Below are 21,118 nucleotides of genomic sequence, written 5' to 3'. Positions count from 1 at the left end.
GGATTCCAGTTGGATTTTTTGCCTTTCCTCTTCCAGTATGTTTCTTAGGTACATAGATAAAGTAGAATCATCAAATGATTCACACTGAAAGGGATCTCAAAGACCATCTAGTTCCAACCCCCCTGCCATGGGCAGGGATGCTGTTCAATAGATACAGCAGCTCAGGACCATGCTACAGGCCATGTACACACATAACAATTAATCTCATCTTCTCTTCCACAGTTAAGAAATCTGCCTTCTCTGTCCTGAGCAAGTGCAGTGCATGGGACATCAGGAGTCCTCACAGTACAGGAGCTGCTGAGAATTGCCTCGTCTTCTGCATCACATGCAGATGATTCTTCCATGTTTTCACTGTCCACATTTTCTACCTGTAGCTCACTAAGGATATACACAGAAAGTGAGGAAATAAAGTTAGTAGAAACAACCTCACCTATGCATAGACTCTTGACTAGGACAGCAACAGCCATTCCTTACCCAACCTCTTCATTTTTGTTGTTAACTAAGAAATGGTAACACCCCACATACATACCCCCACTTCCTCTTGCCCAATTATTACATGATGAAATATTTGCTGCAGGCATGCTCATTCTTTAGATGTGCAGATACTGATATCTGTGAAGGACTTCAGCCCTGATGGCTAAAATCTAAACTGATAAACCACCTCTCCATGGTAAGCACTACAAAAATTTACAAATCCCCTGGCAGATTCAGAAAAAGTAGGTGGTTCTTGGTCAGTAGGATTAAGTAGAGCTTAGCAACACGTGCGAGAATAATAAGAGCATGTTGTGGGTGCAAGTTCTCCTCTAATTCCACATCCACTCTTGAGCCTAGATTCAACAAAGGTCTCAGCATATCATTAAACCTACATGCTGTTAGCACGAAGATTCATAAATCAGCACAGACGTTCTGACAACTCAGCCCCTCTAATGACAGCATTAAACCATTTTACCAGCACGTGTAGGTATGCGAATAAAACCCACAGCCATGAAGCCAGAGTTGTAAGAAAATTATCACCATGCTAAAAGACTAGCTGGATTGCATTCACATCACTGGCGAGTGTGGCAACCATAAGAGCAGTCCTAAAGCATCCAAAAGCTTACCTGAAACGTATATACTTCTGAATTATTTTAATTCCTGTTTCCTCCCAAAAAAATTCTTTCCCCTTTCCTAAAAGTGCAGTGAAAGTGAAGCCAAATATATGGAAGCAAGGGGGAATTCTGCATAGAAGGGATATCAGGAAGCATCCAGAACAACCACCTCCCCAAAGCAGACTCAGCTATGAGGTCACACTGTTCAGGTCTCCTCCACTGCTCTTCAAGGCCTTCATGGATGGCAGCTGCATTATCTCCCAGGACAAACTGTTCAACTGCCTGACCATCCTCATGGTGAGAAGTTTTCTCCTTATGTACAGTTGGAACCCCTATATGTTTAACCTCATGCCCCTTGTCCCTTGGAAAACATTGCTCCTGTTTCTCCCAAATCTTCCATTGGCAACCCTTATGCACCAAGTATATCTTCATAAAAAATACCCTCTCCTGCAGAGCAGCAGTGCTGCTACCTAATGGCAGGTTTCCGTACAGGTCTGGGTCTGAATCTCTGTGAGAAGGGGGCACCACAGACAACACTTTCTTACACTCCTCAGTAGGAAAAGTATGAGAGCACCTGAGGTATGAGAGCAGCCAACTGCTACCTGCTATTACCTGTCACACTGGTGTGGGAAAATGACCCAGGGTAAAATTAAAGAAAGCTGTGAAGTTACAAAAATTCTAGTCAGCCTACATGCTAAAGGGGGATAAAATGGAGGATGGAGCAGGGTGGAAAGTTACCCAGTTGTAAAAATATGGAAAATTATAGGGAGTAGATGCGGTTGCAACTCCTTGGATGGAATGAAGTCAGCATGCCCGACTTCCGACACACAACACATGCTGAGGGGGCCCAAACAGAGGGTGGAGCAGAGTGGAGGCACTGTGGCCAGGCTCTGTTGAAATCCTTGCAAGATACCTTGTAGCTGATAAGCTGCACAGCAGCTGTCAGCCAAGGGAGGAAAAAGATTTCCGAGTGTTGAACCAGCAACTGTGGCAAGATCACAGATGCCCACCTCCAGCCCCAAAGGTTACCTCAGATGTTAATACTGATGTTATCCATCTCCAAGGTATACGACCTCCCCCCACTGAACATGATGTATGCCTAGAGTCACTCAAGCTCCACCTAAAGGTAAAAATTAGTATAAAAGTAAGGTAAAAATGGGGAGAAGAGAGGGAAGACTCCATTGTAAGTTCTAGCATCAGTCAATGGGCTGAACCTGTCTTCTCCCCCACAGGGACTCCTATTGGGTAAGAACTGTACTCTATGAGTGCTCATTGATTATCTCAAGCTAGCTTTTGTTGGGAATTAGAGCTCGTTAGTATATTGCTTCAAATATGTTTTTGCAGCCAGATATGGGCAATCTTCAAACCTTATCTTTTCATCCTTTTCTATTACATTAATAAATGAGTTTTATTCTGTAAAAGGATTTTAAGTGTGAGTCCTTCAAGGGAATTAGCAGTTGCTGGCAGCAGGTTACATACTCGACCGTGGAGTGGGTCCCTCTTATGCTCTTGTCCCTGAATCTTTCTTGGGGCACTGACAGACTAATTAAAGGTGTGGAGACCCAGGACGGGGGGTCTTTCTTTCTGAAGAGAGAAATTCTGATTAAAAATGTTAGTCAAATTGCCCTCCAATCCAGTGGACTGTTAGTGCAGGTTCCCCAAAATGAGATGCTAACAGACCAGTCAGGTACAAGGGTCTCAGCTAACCTGGGGCACTGACAGATTAATTAAACACAAACGGTTTGAGAAAATCTTCCTTTTCACATGACACACTGGGAACTCCTTCCATGCGGCTCCTTCTTCTTTTTCAAAGCTCGTTGCCATGCCTCTCCTCAGTCACACTTGCAGAAGAATAAGGAGACCCGTATGCCATTTTGAAAAAACCCTCACCTTTCATGCTGGTCTTCAGCATGCCCATCAGCTGCTTTTTCTTGAAGAAACTCTACCATCTCCTCATGATGTTTGGAGACCACAAGATTAAAGGGGGCATATCCCTCATTAAAGGATAAATAATCCGTGTTAGAAAAGTATAGAGAAATTCTGAATCTCTTTGAAAGAACAGCTTTACCAACATGTCAAGATTACCTGGTTCTGAACATCACTGTTGGCATTATGCTCAAATAACAGCCCCACTACAGTTGTATTAGGAGATAGGACAAGATAGGACAACCAGGTGAAGGGCAGTGTTGCGTTTAGCCTTTGCCAGATTCAAGCTGGCAACATGCTCTAGCAGAATAGCCATGCATTCTTCTTGCTGGCACTACGTGCCTGGGAACAGCACAAAAAATGAAAGATTTCCAACATTTACATCTCCCTCTGTCACAACTTGCTCAGCTCTTGAACACTGGGAAAGAAGAGCACCTTCAAAGATTAACTTACGTATGCCTGTGCCATGCTGATTACAACACGTATGTTTCTATGGCCCTACTGTGTAAAGAAACCTGTGAGGAACCTCTCCTTTAGCGCACTAAATGATAAACCCCACTTACAAGATCATAACACATTCCACATACCTTCATCAGTGGTGTTCTCTTGAAGGGGTCAAAGGCTGTGGCAGGCGCTGTAGCAGCTCTCACCTCACCTGCTCTGGGTTTTCTCTCTGCATATGGCTAGGGCATCTCTGGACACATGTCCCTGAAATGATGTTCAAGGTGGGGTTGAAGCCCACCTTTGAGAGTCAAGGGCTGTGGGAGCTCTCAATAGATGCTCACCAATCACTCTCAGCCTGCAATGCTGGAGCTCAGGACAATGTGCTTTCCTCCATCAAAAAGACAGTCTGAATTTCCTGTAGTGTGACAAAATCAAAGGCTCCATCTCACTGTGCAGATGGCTGCTGCTCACTCCCTGCACAGAATCACAAAGTGGCTAAGGTCCTCTGCTCCAAGTCCTCTGCTCCAGGAGGTCCTCAGGTCCAGCAGGTTCACATAGAGCCAGTTGTCCCTGTTTCTTTTGAATATCTCCAAGCACAGAGACTCCACAGCCTCCCAGGGCAACCCATACCAGTGCTCTATCAGTACAGACGAGTTACCTGATGTTCAGAAGGAGACTTCTGTGCTTCATTTTATACCCACTGCCTCTTGTGCTGCCACCTCATGACTTGAAAAAAGCTTTGGACCCTCCCTTCAGGTATTAATACACGTTGATGAGATTTCCCCTGAAACTTCTCCAGGCTTAACTATCGCATCTCTCCCAACCTATATTCATGGGAGGCACTCCAGTTGCTTAATCAACTGAATAGTTCCTTGCTGGACTTTCTACAGTACATTCATGTCCCTCTTGTACTGAGGAGCCCACAACTGGACACAATACTCCCCTCACTGGTTCTCAGTAGAGTTGGAAGTATCACCTCCCTGGACTTGCTGGCAATACTGCAAAACAGTACAAAATAAACACATAATAAGTTCTCTATTCCAAAGAATTCACAGTCTAATTTAGGGATAGAGTAGGAGATCATGGATAAGAGAAGGGAAGGTTAATTAAACTTGGATGAACAGGGTATCAAAAGTAGTCGTGATGGTGACCAAAAAATTTCTGATTGCTTGCAACTCACTTCTAATCAAAAAATAGATGTATAAACACGTGGTGTGGCTGGGGGTAGGTGTTACTTGAATGTCTCAGAGCTGAATTTGATTTTCAACATGATTCAGCAAAATACCTTCCTGATTGACTTGAGAAGGATGTCACAGGCTCTATATATGTCACACCATCATGCCTTTGCTGTGGAAGCAGAGAAAAGGTGCTTAAGATTTGCATTGTTGTCAGAGTTTCTCGCCAAGAGAAGTTGTCTCTCTCCCCTATATTTGTTTTTCCTTGGTTTGGGGGGGATTTTTTTCCTCCTTTTCTTTTTGCATTGTAACATATATTCACAGCTGTTTCACTTCTTCAGTTGGTATGTCAAAGAGTAGAAGGAGTACATTGAGTACATTAAATTCTCAACATATGAAGCAATATTGTAATAAACAAGTTGATATTCTTATAAAGGAAAGTTGAGGCCTCGGAATTAGACAGACTGAATAGTGAAGAGAATAACATCCTTTTTTTGAAGGAGGAGATTACACAGCTTTAGAATTTAATGAAGATAACATGATTAGTTTTGTAAGAAAATTTGGTTATGATTTGCTGCTTGGTTCATTGCAGTTATTTACACTATAATAATCTGGTGTGTGCACATGCACACACAACATTATTGAGAATAAAAAGTCAAGAACTTAATAACTATTAAATGGAAGAATTTAAATTATCTGTGCAAATATAACTCAGGCACAATAGGTATATAACAGAGAACTGTAGAGCAATAACAAAGATTCAGTTTTATCGCTATAGACCTCCTCTTCCTTATCTTGCTGTGTCTCCTGCCAACTTGATATCTGTTTCACTGCCCTGAGGACATGGGAAGACTGAAGAGCCTGCTGGGCATCTTCTATGTTTACATTTTCCTGGAAATTTGTCTTCATTTACAGCATACAACAAAAGGTGCTCAGTTAATGGGCACTCATTCAACATTCAGTTTTACAGCCAGTTTTCAGTGAGCAGTCTCATGCTTTATTTTAATTCACTCAATTTATGTCATTCTCTGAGGACACAAATATTGATTTCCTCATGTTTTCTTTCTGTGGCATTTTTCATTATATTATGTGCATGCTACAAAAAATAATTATTATCATATTTTGTGAAATGACAGGTTAGTACTCTTTCTCTATTTTACAAATATATTAAGATTTTTAAAATATCACTGAGTTTTGTATATCCATTTTTAAATATTTCTCAACGGCTTTCTTTCTGAGATATTTTGCATTGCAGAAAGACTCAAAGCATGGCTGGTACCAAAAAGAAACTGTGTGGCACTGTAATGGCTATGGCCCTTTTTCTGGGTGAAGACATTCGGTGGAGTTAGTCATAACCCTTTCCATTTTTCTTTCCTGCATTTCTGAGATTATGCAGGCACAATTTACCATAACTGGTAACATGTAAAGAAGATTCTTTCAGACACTTTCTGGTCCCTTCCATACTCAAATGATCAACCTCTTTTCTGTGGCGCACAGGAAGAATGATAAATTTGACTTGGGAAAAAACACGGCTGGGTTGCTCTGACCTGCAGCCTTTTTTACAAAGATGGCTAAAGTACATTGTGTGTGTGTGAGGCTGGGCCTTTGTTTTTAATTTTAGGTGAGTTATGTTTCTTGTACAAATTATGACCAGAATTTCCTAGAATGTGTCCTAGAGAAATTCCCATAAGAGAATTATTTACTAAATTAATTTTTTCCAGGGGAATAGAACTTTCACCATATGAGACATCAAACCAGCTTTTAGTTCTTTCTACAAATTTGATTTACAGGCTTTGAGCCAGGATCTGTAATATTGATTAATAAAAATGAATTAAAAAAAAAAAGAAATCTGCTCAGCAATTATCTGGAGTCCATAGGAACTAAAGGTACTGCCACTAAAATCGGACTATCAGGCCTTGAAAAGCTAATTCCATGCTCTTTAAATCATCAGGAGAAACATAAGCTTTCAAAAGAAAATTTATATTGCAATTCTGAATCTTAAATATTTCAATAAATATATGACAGAGTTGAAATATATAAACATGCAACTCCCCCTGTAGGCATAAACTCTTCTGTTCATTGTTCCCTTTGCAATTTGACATATGGTGCTGAATCAATAAGGCAAACAATTGAACATTATTAGATAAAAACACACCTGGGAGACTTCAAGGCATAGGCTGTAACCAGATAGTCAGAACCACAGGGGTATGATAATTTTTCAGTTATATGTAATCATGTAATTTCTTTAAATTTTACTACTGCGATAAATAACTTTCAGTGTGAATAGAGCTGCCAGTTAATGTCACAATATTTCACCTTCACGATTTGCAGAGACTAATACACTTCTATGAAAATCTTAAAAGCTTTTATAATTAGGAGGCTGATTCAGTCTAAAATTCATAATCTGCATCTGACAGTCTCCCTGAAGTCAGAGCATTTGCAGTGCCCCTCCCCAGCAGCAGAACTAGAGCAGAGTGTATCAAGTGGTCAAGACTTACTTATTTACCTTATTGAGAAGAACTGGGAGGGGAAATTGGGGAATTAGTTTGCACCCAACGCCCAAGTTATATTTTATATAACATTAGGAACATTAACATTAACATTATATAACATAGGAACATTAAGGGAAATTTTTCTGCCATCAAACATGAATGTTGAATATGAAATTCTGTCATAAGATAGGTCTTGAGTAGAAGAGAAAAAATTTTGTAATGCTGTTATAATTTTTAGAAATAGGTATACTTTATGCTCTGTATAGTGAAATGTCTTTCGCTTTTCGTTAATAGCTTATATTACTACTAGTGAAACAATGTAGAGACAAAGGCAAAGAACATAAAGGGTAAGGTACTACACAGACCTTCAGGGAGAACAGCAGAGGCTACTAAGAAACAAAGAGAGGTTAATATGTTTCCAGCTAAGCTAGAAGTAATGGGAAGGACAAGCTAATCTAGTTGCCTTTGGATCCAAGATGAAAAACAGGTAAAGCTGAGCATCTCAGAGCAGAAGATGACGTTCACACATTTTAGGTTTTGGACTGTACTCTCAAGAGAAGGATGGTAAATGAGACTCTGGGGTCATGATAAATCAGGAATCTTTTCCTCTCAGTTTATTTCTGCAAATAAAGGCTTTGGATGCAGAAATACAGCAAATATCAAGTAGTTTGGGGTGATTTAATTTACCTCTGTGAATTTCATTAATGGGTTCATTACTAAAATTTTCTGTATATTCTCTGAAATTTTTTGTATATTGTAGCTTTCCCACTTAGAAAAAAGTTTGAAAATTCTGTAAAGCATGCCCTACTATACTTGAGAATACAAAAGTAGGCACAAGAGATATTTAAGAAGTGTCTTTTATACTGTCTACAGCTGTAAGAAAAGCTGATATTCATTAAGATAGCAGAAAAAGTGGCTAAAAGTTGAAGCTAGACAATTTTGAGGAGAAATAAAAGACTCGTTTTTCAACAGAAGAGTACTAAATCAGTGCATCCAGAAGTAGTTGGGATATCTATCTTTCAAAATCTCCAGTCAGGAAGGAATGTATTTCCAACATCTACTATGGTAACAAAGAAGTTCTGAGTTCACATGGGAGGTTTTCCCACTTGTGCCTTGTCATGAGAGTAAAGGGGGAAAGTAATAGAGACCACTGAATCTTTAACTGATCTCAAGAGAATAATTGCAAGAGTTTTACATAATGCTAACAAGGATCTGAACATCTCCATGTCAAGAAATTGAAAGCTAATACACAAGGATTTGTTTTCTTGGGTAAGTTTTGGTATCCAAATTAGCAACTTATTTTCTCTTACTCAGACTAACAATTCAGGAAATATCTGAACTTGAATTTTTTTCCCCTGCATCTTATCAGCCTGCAGCTCTGTAGTCATTGGATGATGTAAGAAAACGTGTTTTCTCTGATGTTTGGTCCAAACCAAGAGCAGGCACCCAGGTGTTATTCTCTAGGAGAGGCATGTTTTTATAGCAAGGCAGTAACTCACAGACATTTACTTTTCGAAAAAGTTAACTTATTTTTCTCCTTGTTGATGACCATGCCATATTTGAGTACCCTCTTAAGAAATTTCACACAGAGTGGTTGGCCATTTGTGGGATACAGATTACAGCACAGCAGATCTATATTCACTATAATCTATCTTCACTATATAAGGAAATTGGACTAGTTTCACTCTTGATCACCTTAGGAAGACAAAGCTGTTACAGACTAATGGGTCACTGAGCCCCCGCTATTGCAAACCAACATGACTTACAGTCCTTCTTCACAAGCTATTTGTTCTTCTGTATATGTCTGGGAAATCACTCCTTCAAAATGCCACAAACATGAGTAGTATTTTTAACACCTCTGCAATGACGTCCATCCAAATCCAACCATAATCCCTTATCTTCCTTTCCCAAAAATGAGGTTGATTGAAAGAGCTCTTTTACCCATAGTGTCAATCATTTTCTATCATTTTAGCTGTCACCTTATCACCAGCTGCTTGTTGGGTTTTGACTGACTGCAGTAGGGGCGTTCTACTGCCCTGGCTGTAGAGACCAAGAACATGGGAGCCAGGAGAGCATGAGGTGTACTTTGGCATCAGGGCCAGGCATGCTCACTGGAAGAGTCCGTCAGCTGGTCCCAACAATCCTCTGTCCTAAGCCACTACTAGCAGTGCCTTCGCACGCATGAAAGAGGAAAATAATCAGCTCCCCAAGGCTCTGGAATGCAAAGACAGACAGTCTTAAAGCCTTTCAAATATATTTTTGTTTTTGTTGTCTCTGACTTTACTGCAATCCAAAAAAAAAAATAAAAGAGTGCTTTGCCAATAATAATTTGAAAGCTTTGCTTGTAACCCATGCAAAGTTATTGACGTAGGTAAGGCAGATGACTAGTTTAGTAGAAATGCAGGAAATCAGATTGTGTTTATGTCATATATTTAATGGGACTGAATATTTCCGTTTCATTGATTTTCGTCCTTCACTCTGCCCAGTTGTCATTACAGCATTTCAAAAAGCCCTCAACTCGTGTTTCGCTCAAAAGATGTATGGGGTTTGATTAGAATCCACACCAAAAGTGCTGCAAGAATATAGCATCTATTCAATATGCTTGAGAAAAATAGCAAGAAATGAGAAAAATAGCAAGAAATCTGATTTCAATAGAAGGTCTGATTTTTGCATTTTGGGGGTTCTTTGTCGAAATTAAGCATAGAGAGACTCTGCAAGCACACATTCACAGAAAAGAAAATTCTTATTATTTTTCTGCTCTGCTAGCAAGACAAATTAGTTCATCTGCAGATCCATGAAGTTAGTTAATGAAGGGTTTCAGAATTAAGAATTAGTCTTTCAGCTCTGGTTCAGGAAATCTACTTACTAAAGTCAAAAGCAGTTTTGATATAACAAAGTCAGATGGTAAAGCCAATCATTAGAGTCTATTTGTTAGGCCTTATTTGAGTACTAATCCTGAGAGAGAGCATACAAGATGGAAAGTTCTCCACAGAGAAAGAACTGCAAGAGTCAGAAGAAACCAAGATAGATCTTTCTGGAGCTGGAAGGTGAAGAAAGCCCATAATGATGTGTGAGGTTAGCTCAGAGAACAGCCCTCAGAATGCACTACCCCAAATAGAAGCAGGCAAAGGTCCAACATGTGAAACAGAGCACATTAATTCATTTAATGAATGGAGCATGGATTCATTTAATGAACCTGATTCAAGAGCTACTTGACTGTAAAATGTATCTTTCTGAAGAAATAACTCAAAATACTTGTGTTTAGCCTTCATATTTTTAACTCTCATGCAGGTTGACTTAATACTTCTTCCCCTGGGAAAAAAAAACCTGATATTTTAAGGGTTTCACATCTATATTATTTTCTTTGTAGAAAAATACAAAGAAAATACAAATTCCGGTTGTTATGTGGTATCATAACAACTGGAATTAGAAACTGGGAATTATTTTCTTAATAGGAAAGTCAGTATTGTTAATTTAATGTGTTCAATTTTTTCTAGACTTCTTTTAAAGACTCTGCTAAGGAAAGACTGTATTTTCTCTCTGTTCTCGTGTCTAATATTTTCCCTCAGCAGACACTCTTCTCCTGCTCATTTCTCTTTCTGTAACCAAAAAGAGAGCTGATTTGCTTGCCTCTTCCAAGTGTACATAAAGGCTTTCTTCGATTTTTAAGTAAGGTTTTACTTTCTGTGCATGTAAAACTGCATGAAATGTGTCTCTTCTGATGCTAACAGAAACAAGAGAGAGGTGACATTGCTTTTCAATAATTAATCTGTCATCCAGATTTTATATCCATCCAAAGAGAAAGAACAGAGAAAGAGCAGGTATGCTTGGGAAAATGTGCATTTCTGTGTCTGAGCTAGCTCGTGGTAATAGCAAGGAGATGTGAGGAGGTACTCAGAGCAAATTCTGACTCAGGGAGGAGCACAGATTCCTGCAGAGTGTTTGAAAGGGAGCCAATAACATGTAAAAAGCAAAATTATGTTCAGGAGGAAGACCATATAGTGTTCAAAACAATACACACGAGCATTTGAAATGCAGAGTTCCTTTCTCAGTGCATCAAACCATTATCAAAGCCTTTTAACAGCTGTAACTTTACAGCTGTCTTTTGTACGTAACGAGCAACCATTACCAGCAGTTTTATATCATCTTAGATTACCATATATATACTTTATATCACTTCCTTGCTGTTGTTTCCTTTGGTCATTCTCTTTCCTAATCCCCATCAATCTGAACACGATTCAAGTGTTTGGTCAGTGCATGAAGCTGGGATTGTTGTATCCCCACCATTAACATCCAGTGCTCCTTGGTCATCATGACTCAATAGTTTGGGCTGTTTTAAGGGCATATATGCCACTGTACCTGGAACTGCAGATGGAGAATTTCAGGACCCAGGGATCCTCTGCCAGTCTTGTGTTTCTGCAAAGAGCAGAACTTCTATACTTAGCAATAAAATGACTAGAACTTCCTGAGATGGGGGAGGGGGGGGAAGAAAAATAAAATAATCGTTGTTAAATTGCTTTAAATCAATTCATTTTCTGACTTACATGGAAACTTTTCACAATACCTTTATCTTCAGTTTTAGCTCAGTTTAGTTCAGCAATTATATGTTTTCAGTGAGAAAACATGCTTTCAAGAAATGAAAGCTGACACAGATGATCTAAGCATAATATTAATGAAGAAAACTCTAAAAAGGATAAAATTTAAAATTTAGGCTGTGTTTTCATCACAAGTTTCCTCCGGGAACAAGAAAGACAAAATAATTTGAATGAGAACCTTTCCCTGCCAAAGCTTTCCATCTGCTCTGAAAAGGTGCCCGTGCTGCCACCTGGAGCCCACTTGTGGGTCCGGAACGAGAGAACAAAGCCGGAAAGCAAATCCAGCAGCTGTTCCCTAGTCTCAGTAAAGACAGCATTGTGACAACAAGCAAAACCAGTTGTAGAATTAAGGCAGGTTTTTATCGCATCTGCGTGGTGTTCCACGAAATCCACAGCAAACGCAGTGCAAACACACAGCCAAGTACTAAGAATATATTTTCCTGAGATAGTGGATTCAGAAAAAAACTAGTTGCACTGCTTGTTTGAGCTTGCCTTGTGTCTCAAAGAGGGAATGAAGGAAACGTGGGTTTTTTTCATAAGTGGAAATATTTCAAAGCAACGCTTTCAAGCAAACTCAGTCAGGATGGTGCTTTCAGATCTCACATGGCTGCCAGCAGCAGAGGAAACAACTTTACAGACATTACAGATCTCAGTCTGAATGTTACCTTGCTATAAGTGGCTTAGTTTCATTTGACCTGTGTCCCCCTGCGTTACAGTGACATCACGAAGCAGCCAGGTACCACTATGCAACTGGGAGGGCAAGAAATGCCTTCTTAAACCACTGGGAAGGTAAACCTTGATCAGCAGCCAGTGCATAAGAGTGTTATAAGGAAAAATTTAGAAATGGCTTTGTAACAGTATAGTAATCCAATAATACATCCAGTATCTGCACTTAGCAATAAGTATCAAAGGCAGAAATTATGAATATACAGATGAAAAGTCCAAGTGTAATAATGAAATAAAGTTCATCTGGGTCAATTTCTACTAGAAGTCATAGTAAAGAAGTGATAAGCGGAGGAAATGGATTTATATATATGGATTTATAATTGTGCTGAAATAAGAATTATGCCTCTGTCCCTTGCTTGTACAACATCTAACCATTTCAAACATGGTTCAAATATTCCAGGTTGTTCCTGCAGTGATACAAATATAAAAGCAACCTCTTGACATTCAAAATCCCGGGCAGAGACCATATCTGATATGATGTGGATTTTCCACACTGTCTGTAATTTTCATGGTTTGCTAAGCAGCAAATATGTATACTGTCAAAGACAGATGTTAAGATAATGCCTTTACAAATGAATGCAAGTTCCCAGTGAAACCTTAAAAATATAATGATATCTTTTGTTAAAGGGTGATTTAATGATAATTTTTCAGAGATGATTATGATCTGCTTTATGATCTGATCTTCATCGACATCTGCAATGTCTATGTGTTGAGTGACTCAGACCAGAGACTAATTATTTATATACTAACTTTGTCAGTATGAAAAGCAAAAGCTTCTTTCTAATTATTAAAATGCTAAATAGTGATTATCAGATTCTAATCAAAATCATGTATGCAGTAGGTAGGCTTTTTAATCTAGAAAACTGATGAAAAATTGTAGCATTGCTTTAAAACTTCCATTGCTATTTAAAATGTTAATGCTTTAATGGAACTTTTCTGTATAAACAAATTGACTTTTTTCAAATATTTGTCAAATTAACATCTTGGTTCTTCTCTGCTCTTTTCATGAAGCTTTTGGGAGGCTTCACGTAAATGCATGCATCATTCAAGTTAGCTTTTGCATAACTGAAAAATTTACAGAAATGATCTAGTGCTTTTCCAAATGTTATTTCAATCCTTTTCTAAAGGATTCTTTTCAAATTGGTCAGAGACAACACATTAGATCAAGCTAAGAATATCATATATAGCAAACAAAAGTCACTTTCTTTCAAATGTACATGCTAATAATGTAACCTTAAAAACTACCCGACCAAGACTTCTGATTTGACTTTTACTTTCCCAAAATTTAGCACACAGATACAAAGCCCAGAAGCATGACAGAGAACTTAAGATTGTAGGTGTAACTGAAAGATGATTAAGTCAAGCTTTTTGCAGCAAATGCAGGACGTAAGCTCTGCAGGGAAGGACCCTCTTTACGTAAGTCAGCATCTTTTCCTCAAACAGCAGGGCAACTGGCAACACATACATATGTTTTAGAGTATTGCTGATGTACCAGATCATAGAAGGAAGAAGGTGCTCTGATAACAACTAGATCTCTAGGAGATGGAATAATTCTATAATCATATGAATACTGAATGGCTTTTATACTTTGTTGCTAAACACAATAAAAAATAAGTTCCAAACATTGTCTGTAGTCTTTTAGCTTCTACTTAGCATGAAGGCTCAAGTATTCCTCATTGCTCTTTGCTCTCCTTAAAAATCATGCAAAAAACCACCCAGGATCAGGAACTGTTGAGATTGATTTGATTGCAATAAAGAACAAAGTGCTGCCAGGTTTCCTCAGAAAGTTTTAATATTGTCTTAATGCTTAGCAGAAATTTGTAAGCAAGTTCTTGCGGCAGGACTGAGTATTTAAAAAGCATGCAAAAAAGAGGAGTGGGGAAATAACCAGGATACGTGGGCCAGGTCTAAAATAATTGATGTGCAAGTAAAGTCAGTATTTACTAATGAATGCTTAACTTTCTTCCACATCTGCAATTTTGTAACTTTTCGAGTTAGCCTAAATAATAGAACACTATTTCTGGAGGTCATAACTTTTTTTTGTACCTTTTCAGAGTACAATGATCACGACAAAAATTTGATATTTGGAAATGTGAGAACATCAGAACATTCCTTGTTTTCACGAGGAAAGCCCACCTCCTTTTTTCAACTGATTTAACACTGTTTCAAAGACAGCTGTCCTCGTACGGACATAACTCAGCTCCAGCAATTTGGTCATTAAAAACAGACACCAATCATTTGGACAATCTCACAAAAGTAGAACTTACATAAATTGATGGTAAGGCATTCTTTTTTTTTTTTTTTCCCAGAAACAGAGTGATTTTTGCAATCTATAATGAAGTTTCTTTGTACAATTAAATGAAATAGTCTATCTGAATAAATGTTCCTTTCACACCTCTTCTGTTGATTTTAACTGCCCTTTTTCTTCAGGCAATCTACAAAGGCAGAGTGATGACAGTAACAAGATATGCAAAAATAGGATTTACAGTACACATTTTGAATGTCATCTCATTGATCACAGAAATCAGTACCTTTAGAGGGCATCTGGTCTAACAGCACTGCTCTAGAAGGGCCACCGAGAGTCCATTGCCCAGGACCATCTCCAGAGGAAACTGATATTGAGATGCCACAATCTCTGAACAACCTGTCCTAGTGCTCTGTCACCCTCACAGTAAACAATGATTCCCGATGTTCAGAGGAAACCTACTGAGTTTATTTTGTGCCAGTTACCTCTTGTTACTGGACACCACTGAAAAGAGCCTGGCTCCATCCTTTTTGCACCCTCACTTCAGACATTTGCAAACACTGATAAAATGCCCCTGAGCTTCTCATGTCCAGACTGAACAGTCTGTCTCAGCTCTCTCAGCCTTTCCTCACAGGAGAGATGCTCCAGTCCCTTAATGATTTTTTTTGGCCCTTTTTTTGGAATATCTCCAGGTGCTCAATGTCTCTCTTGTACTGAGGAGTCTAGAACTGGACACACTGATGCTACTGAACCATGAACTAGATTTACTATCAAAGACAGTTTTTCTAAGAAGAAAATTATTTCCCTTTGTATTGGCAGAAAAGTTTCTGTTTTTACACAAAGCCTTAACCATTAATTGCTCTGCTTTGGTATACAGTAATTCCCAGTAGGTTCTTTGCATTCTTAGGGCACCCAAGCTTACCCAGAAAGCTAGATTGAGAGGGATTTGGTACTACCTACATTTCTATATACAACAGTAATGCATTTCTATACTTGTAACAAAGAGAGAATTTCTCTGCAAGCACAGAATGACAGGAGGACTCTCACTGGAAGCACTGTTAGAGGTCACTGAATGGTGTTACACACAGCTCCCTGCTTTCAGAAACAGTATCTTCACACATGATTATTTTACCTGGAAGAACTTGGGAGCTGACTGATTAAATGAAAGACTAGGAATTCCACAAACAATGTCTTTGGGATGAACATAAGTCGAAAAGGCATATTGTTTTCCATTGTGAGGGGTCCATGTTCTTACAAGAGAACAGCAGGACACTTCCTGCAGCCACAGGACAGAGCATGTCTGTTTGCTGGGGCTTTTGGTCTTCGCAAAGACCAGTCTGTTTTCAGACCAGTAAACAAGGCAGAGAACTGTAAGTGGAGAGGTTGTCTGTGAGCTCTGTGTGGCTGGCATGCACAAAATGAGTCTGAAGGTTCTTTGAAAAACAGAGAAATGTCACTTTGGACAGACATTAGCCCATGGCACTGCACTCTATAGAAAAGCCTATCAACTCAAATAAAGAGTGGAATGTATACATATATCACAAGCTATAACCTTGAGGGAAAAAAAAAAAAAAAAGAATGAACAGATCTGATTCTGTAGATATTTGATGATGGTAACTGAAGGCAGAGAGTGTTTTCAGGATTGACTAGACCTCATGAACCACACACCCCTAAATTCTCACATGGACAAGAGTACCAAACCACAAATCAGAAACGGGAGAGCCAACAGGACAAGAAGCTCTGGGAATGGCAAGGGAGGACAACTGTTTTGTTGCTACGTGAAGAAAGGCTCTGAAAATTTCCAAGTGCTGCTGAGCTGAACAACTTTCCTTCCATGGTGACAAAGCTGGGTTACCCCAAATCCACACCAGCCATGCAGCCTGCCCCTTGCTACAGGTCCCACAGGGGAACAGCCATCAAGAGTTGCATGTAGCTGCAACCTCCTTCTTTCAGAGCAGAAGGACAGAGAACAGCAATTTCCCATCAAGGTTATTTTAAATTACAGCCTTTGAAAAGAATGAGGCATGGAAACTACTCTCTTAAAAATAAATTTGAAACACTGGATGTTTTTAAAAGTGTGTGGTGTTTGTTTGTAGCTGACTGTTAATTTTTCATAAGAATGCTTATATTTGGCATATTTGGCTTGTACTATTATCACTTTCAGGCGAGCACCATGTATCTGAAAATTTACCAAATTCTAGCACATATCAATAACTAAAAAAACACCATATAATTTGCTCCAAATAAGCCCTTAGGCATGGCTTGTTTTAAATGCTTACCCACGTCTACAGTCTCTGATGCAAAAATTTTCTTATTCTTATTGATTTATCCAAGAGAAACTCGAGGTAGAAGCTGGATTCAGATGAAATGATCTTACCGACAGGAGCAATATAATGACTTCTATAATGACTTCTACTTGAGAAACAGAAATGATGTCTAGCAAGAATCCCTCCTTCACCTTCGTCCTGATCACACAGAAGACAAAATCTTAGCACATTTTATAGAGAATGTTGCTACAGATTTATCATTCAACCATGGTTGTTTGATGAAATTATAGTGGAAAAAAACTAAAAAGGAAAATTAGGATAATACAGAAAAAATAACAAAGCCATACATTCATACAGAACTTTGAAAATATTCCTGAAACTTGAGGATCCTGTAGGTACTAGGCAAATTTTTAACTCAAAATTTCCTCAGTATCCGAATATAGATGCTCCTGTCACTGAAGGTCCTGTGAATTTTTCCAGGCGAGTAAACAATATTATTTGGCCAGTGATTCATCTGTTCAGGGGGCTTCAGAAGTTTCCAGCGTGGGATGCACATCCTGAAGCAATCAGAAGGTGGCACCTCGTTATCGCGGCTGTGGCAGCGCGGTGCCGGGTTTGTGTCCCGGCGGTGCCGCACAGTTCGCGCTGCAGCCGGGAGCCAGGGAGGCTCAGGGAGGGCAAGGGGACGGGCTCTGCTGGAACCAGTAACAAGGGGAAAAGAGGAGTGCTCTGAAAGGCGAAAGAAAGGCTTCTGGTAATGTGACGGACCTGCTAGGCAGAGACATTCTTTGGAGGCATACAAAACGCATTGTATGTTTATTTGTAATTTGAATGCACAGAAATGTGCCATATGATAAGAATAAAAATAAGAATAAGAATAAAAATTAATGCTCTTACTAAGGAGAGTTTTTAGACTTTAAACTACTTTCAAGTGCTAAATCCATATACGTTTATCTCCTTCACAAATATGCAGAGATTAGGTTTTGAAACACAGAATACAGAGTACAACCATGAGTGATCAGCGTTTTGAGGACAAAAAACACAGGATAGTTTCTGACTTTTATGAAGACAGCCAGAGCTTTTACAAAACGTGGTGTCATGTTCCCATCCCCTTCTGAATTGCCACCTTGACAATGCAAACATTCCACAACGCGACAAGGTTTTCCCTCCCTCTAGCTTTTAGGAGCAGAAGGAGCTACTCCAGACCTTGCCTTAACTGAACTCAGAAGGTTTAGTTAAAAAAAAAAAAAAAAAAAGTAGTAAATATTTGAAAATGTGCATTGTGTTAATGTCAACTTATGCTTACTGTTCTTGTCAGGTCGGAAAAGAAAGATAGAGAATTACACTTTTTCAGAGCCTCTGGAATGAGACAGTTTGAAAATTGTTATGTTAGAGAGAGGTACATTTTATTCTGAACTCTAAAATTTCAGAGAGAGAACAGAATTCCCACAGGATCCTCAACTCAGTGCAAGACATATTGCAGAAGTGATTAAATACAATTTATGAATCAGAAATTTATTTCAAAGTGCTTCCAGGATTAAACTGGAGCATGCAAAACGGGAGAAAGAATGGATAAATACAACAATATTTTACTTTTACCACAATAAATGAATCCTGTCCCTGCCTGAACTGGTAGCTGCAAAAGTGGAGACACTAAGTTAACATTCAAATTCTGATATCATGCATAAGGAGCATTGAGTCCTGCTTATACTGTAAGTATCCATGTACATCATAAATTACTGACCCACGTATTATACCTTATTCTATTTATTTTCAGAAAAAAAAGGGAGATAGAAATAAATTCAATACAACCTGCCAAAATGCTAGGATTCTATTGTTTTTCCTTTCAATTTTGGTCTCTGGCAGGAATTCCTTTGCATGGGCCATAAGAACAAACCTATTCCTTCTCACATGACCTTCATGTTGTAAACACTAACATTCATCAACACCTAGAGGGACAGACTCTAATTCTGTCTGGATTTGCTGGTAAACCTTTCTAGGGGAAGTTAGGATAAAAGCAGCCATAAAGGCATTATATTTGGGTTCGTTTAGAAATTGTTAACATGAGTAGTCCCAAAATGGACTTGATCCCTGTTAGCTCACCTGATGCCTCATTCTTCCCATACTGTCAGTGAGCAAGTGATCCTTATCCTCCCCCTCCTTCCTTCTTTTGCCTTTGTAGGGTTCTCTTGGTCTCTCATTTTCCTGTCTTAGGTCCCAGTTTGTGCAAATGCTATTCTATGCCCTTGTTTCTGAAAGTTTTGTCACTTCTGGCTCTGTACTTTCTGACTTGCTGGAGCCAGATTTCCTAGAGTGTTCCCTGCTCAAAGAGCTCTGTGTGCTGAAATGAGCAATTCTGTGTTTTTTGGGGGGCACAGATGAAGCTTTAGGTGGTGGCTGAGCTGTCACGCCTTGGTCCTGTATCAGGCACAACACTTCTTTACAGAACGTATTATCTTTGGATTTGTTTTTCCAATAAAAAAAGGAACCATTGGACATTTAAGCAGACTCTGATTTTACTTTGAATAAATTTTAACTTACATAACCCCACAGAATCACTGGAGAATGACTCAATTGATGAAGAATACCATTTGGTGGTGCCTGTTGAAAGCCTCATGCCACCAATACTGTATGATCATTGAGGGCCATATTTAATCATTGGGATTTTTTAAATAATAATGTTAAAGAACCACTTTTGCAGTAAAGTCGGTCCAGATGAACCGTTGCCAAGCAAGACAAATAACTCTTAATGAATACATTTAAATTACATTTGAGGGAAAAGCCAAGACAGAAAATGCCCGTTTTGGGTTCAACACACTTTAAAAACATACTGACTAATGTAGCCAAAGTTTTGACAGAAGTCAACTTCTGTGTTTTATTAGTTTGACCTAAATAACTTTAAACTTGCCTTTAAAATGGGGGGTGGTCAGTATTTTATGGTAGTAATTATCATAATGACTCAATTTGGCACTTCTTGATGGAGTTGTCGCACTGCACATGCTGCTTCTATTGCAGCTGAATTACAACAAACCTTGCTGCGTTATTATTTCATTAACTGAAGTTTTAGCAATGATTTAAATGAAAAGGCAAAAACATCATGCTGTTAATCTTTACTTACAAATGTATGGTCTTTGTTGCTAAATTATAATGATATTTAAAAATTAACTAAATAAAGCGGTTTTAATCACAGCCCAGGAGTGATTAAATTTGAAATAGGCCTCTCAACTCAACGATTGCTATGATCTTGATTGCACAGCAATGCAGTTGGGCACCTAAAGGTCAGGTATCTGATCTATGTTTATGATTTAAAACTCCTTATGAAGCCAAGGAGAAAGAGTTGTTTGACCACATTCCAAGAGCAAAATGTCTTGCTACAGCAACCTGTTTCAGTGTCTCACCACCCTCATAGTAAAGAATTTCTTCCTAATATTTTATCTAAAACTATCCTCCTTGTCCCATAACTACATGTTCTTGTAAATAGCCTTTCTCCCACTTTTTGTAGTCCTGTTTTAGGCACTGGAAGATTGCTATAAAGTCTCCTTGGAGCCTTTGCTTCTTCAGGCTGAACAACCCCAACTCTCTCAGCCTGGGCCCACAGGAGATGTGTTCCAACCCTCTGATTCAGCTTTGAGGCCTCCTCTGGACTCCATCCAGTAGGTCCAGGACCTTCTTATGCTGGGGACCCCAGAGCTGGATGCAGTACAGTACTCAAAGTGAGGTCTCAGCAGAGCGGAATAGAGGGGCAGAATCACTTCCCTCAACCTGCTGGCCGTGTTTCTTTTGATGCAGCCCAGGACAAAATTGGCTTTCGGGGCTGTGAGAACACATTGCCAGGTCATGTCTAGCCTCTTTTCCACCAACACTCCAAAGTCCTTCTCCTCAGGGCTACTCTCAATCCATCCTCCACCCAGCCTGTACCATGCTTTGTGATTGCTTGTACCTGTACCCAGCTGCAGGACCTTGCACCTGGCCTTTTTCAACTTCATGAGGTTCACAGAGGCCCACCGCTCAAGCCTGCCAAGGTCCCTCTGGATGGCATTCCTTCCCTCTGCTTATGTTAACCACACCACACAGTTTGGTGTTGCAGGTAGACTTGCTGACTGTGCACTCAATCCCACTGTCCATGTCCTTGACAAAGTTGTTAAACAGCGCTAGTTCCA

Source organism: Pipra filicauda, unplaced genomic scaffold (genome assembly GCF_003945595.2).
Source record: "Pipra filicauda isolate LSUMZ 115617 unplaced genomic scaffold, ASM394559v2 scaffold4_size7858003_pilon, whole genome shotgun sequence".
In the NCBI taxonomy this organism is placed as follows: domain Eukaryota; kingdom Metazoa; phylum Chordata; class Aves; order Passeriformes; family Pipridae; genus Pipra; species Pipra filicauda.
This window is presented reverse-complemented; position numbering follows the sequence as displayed.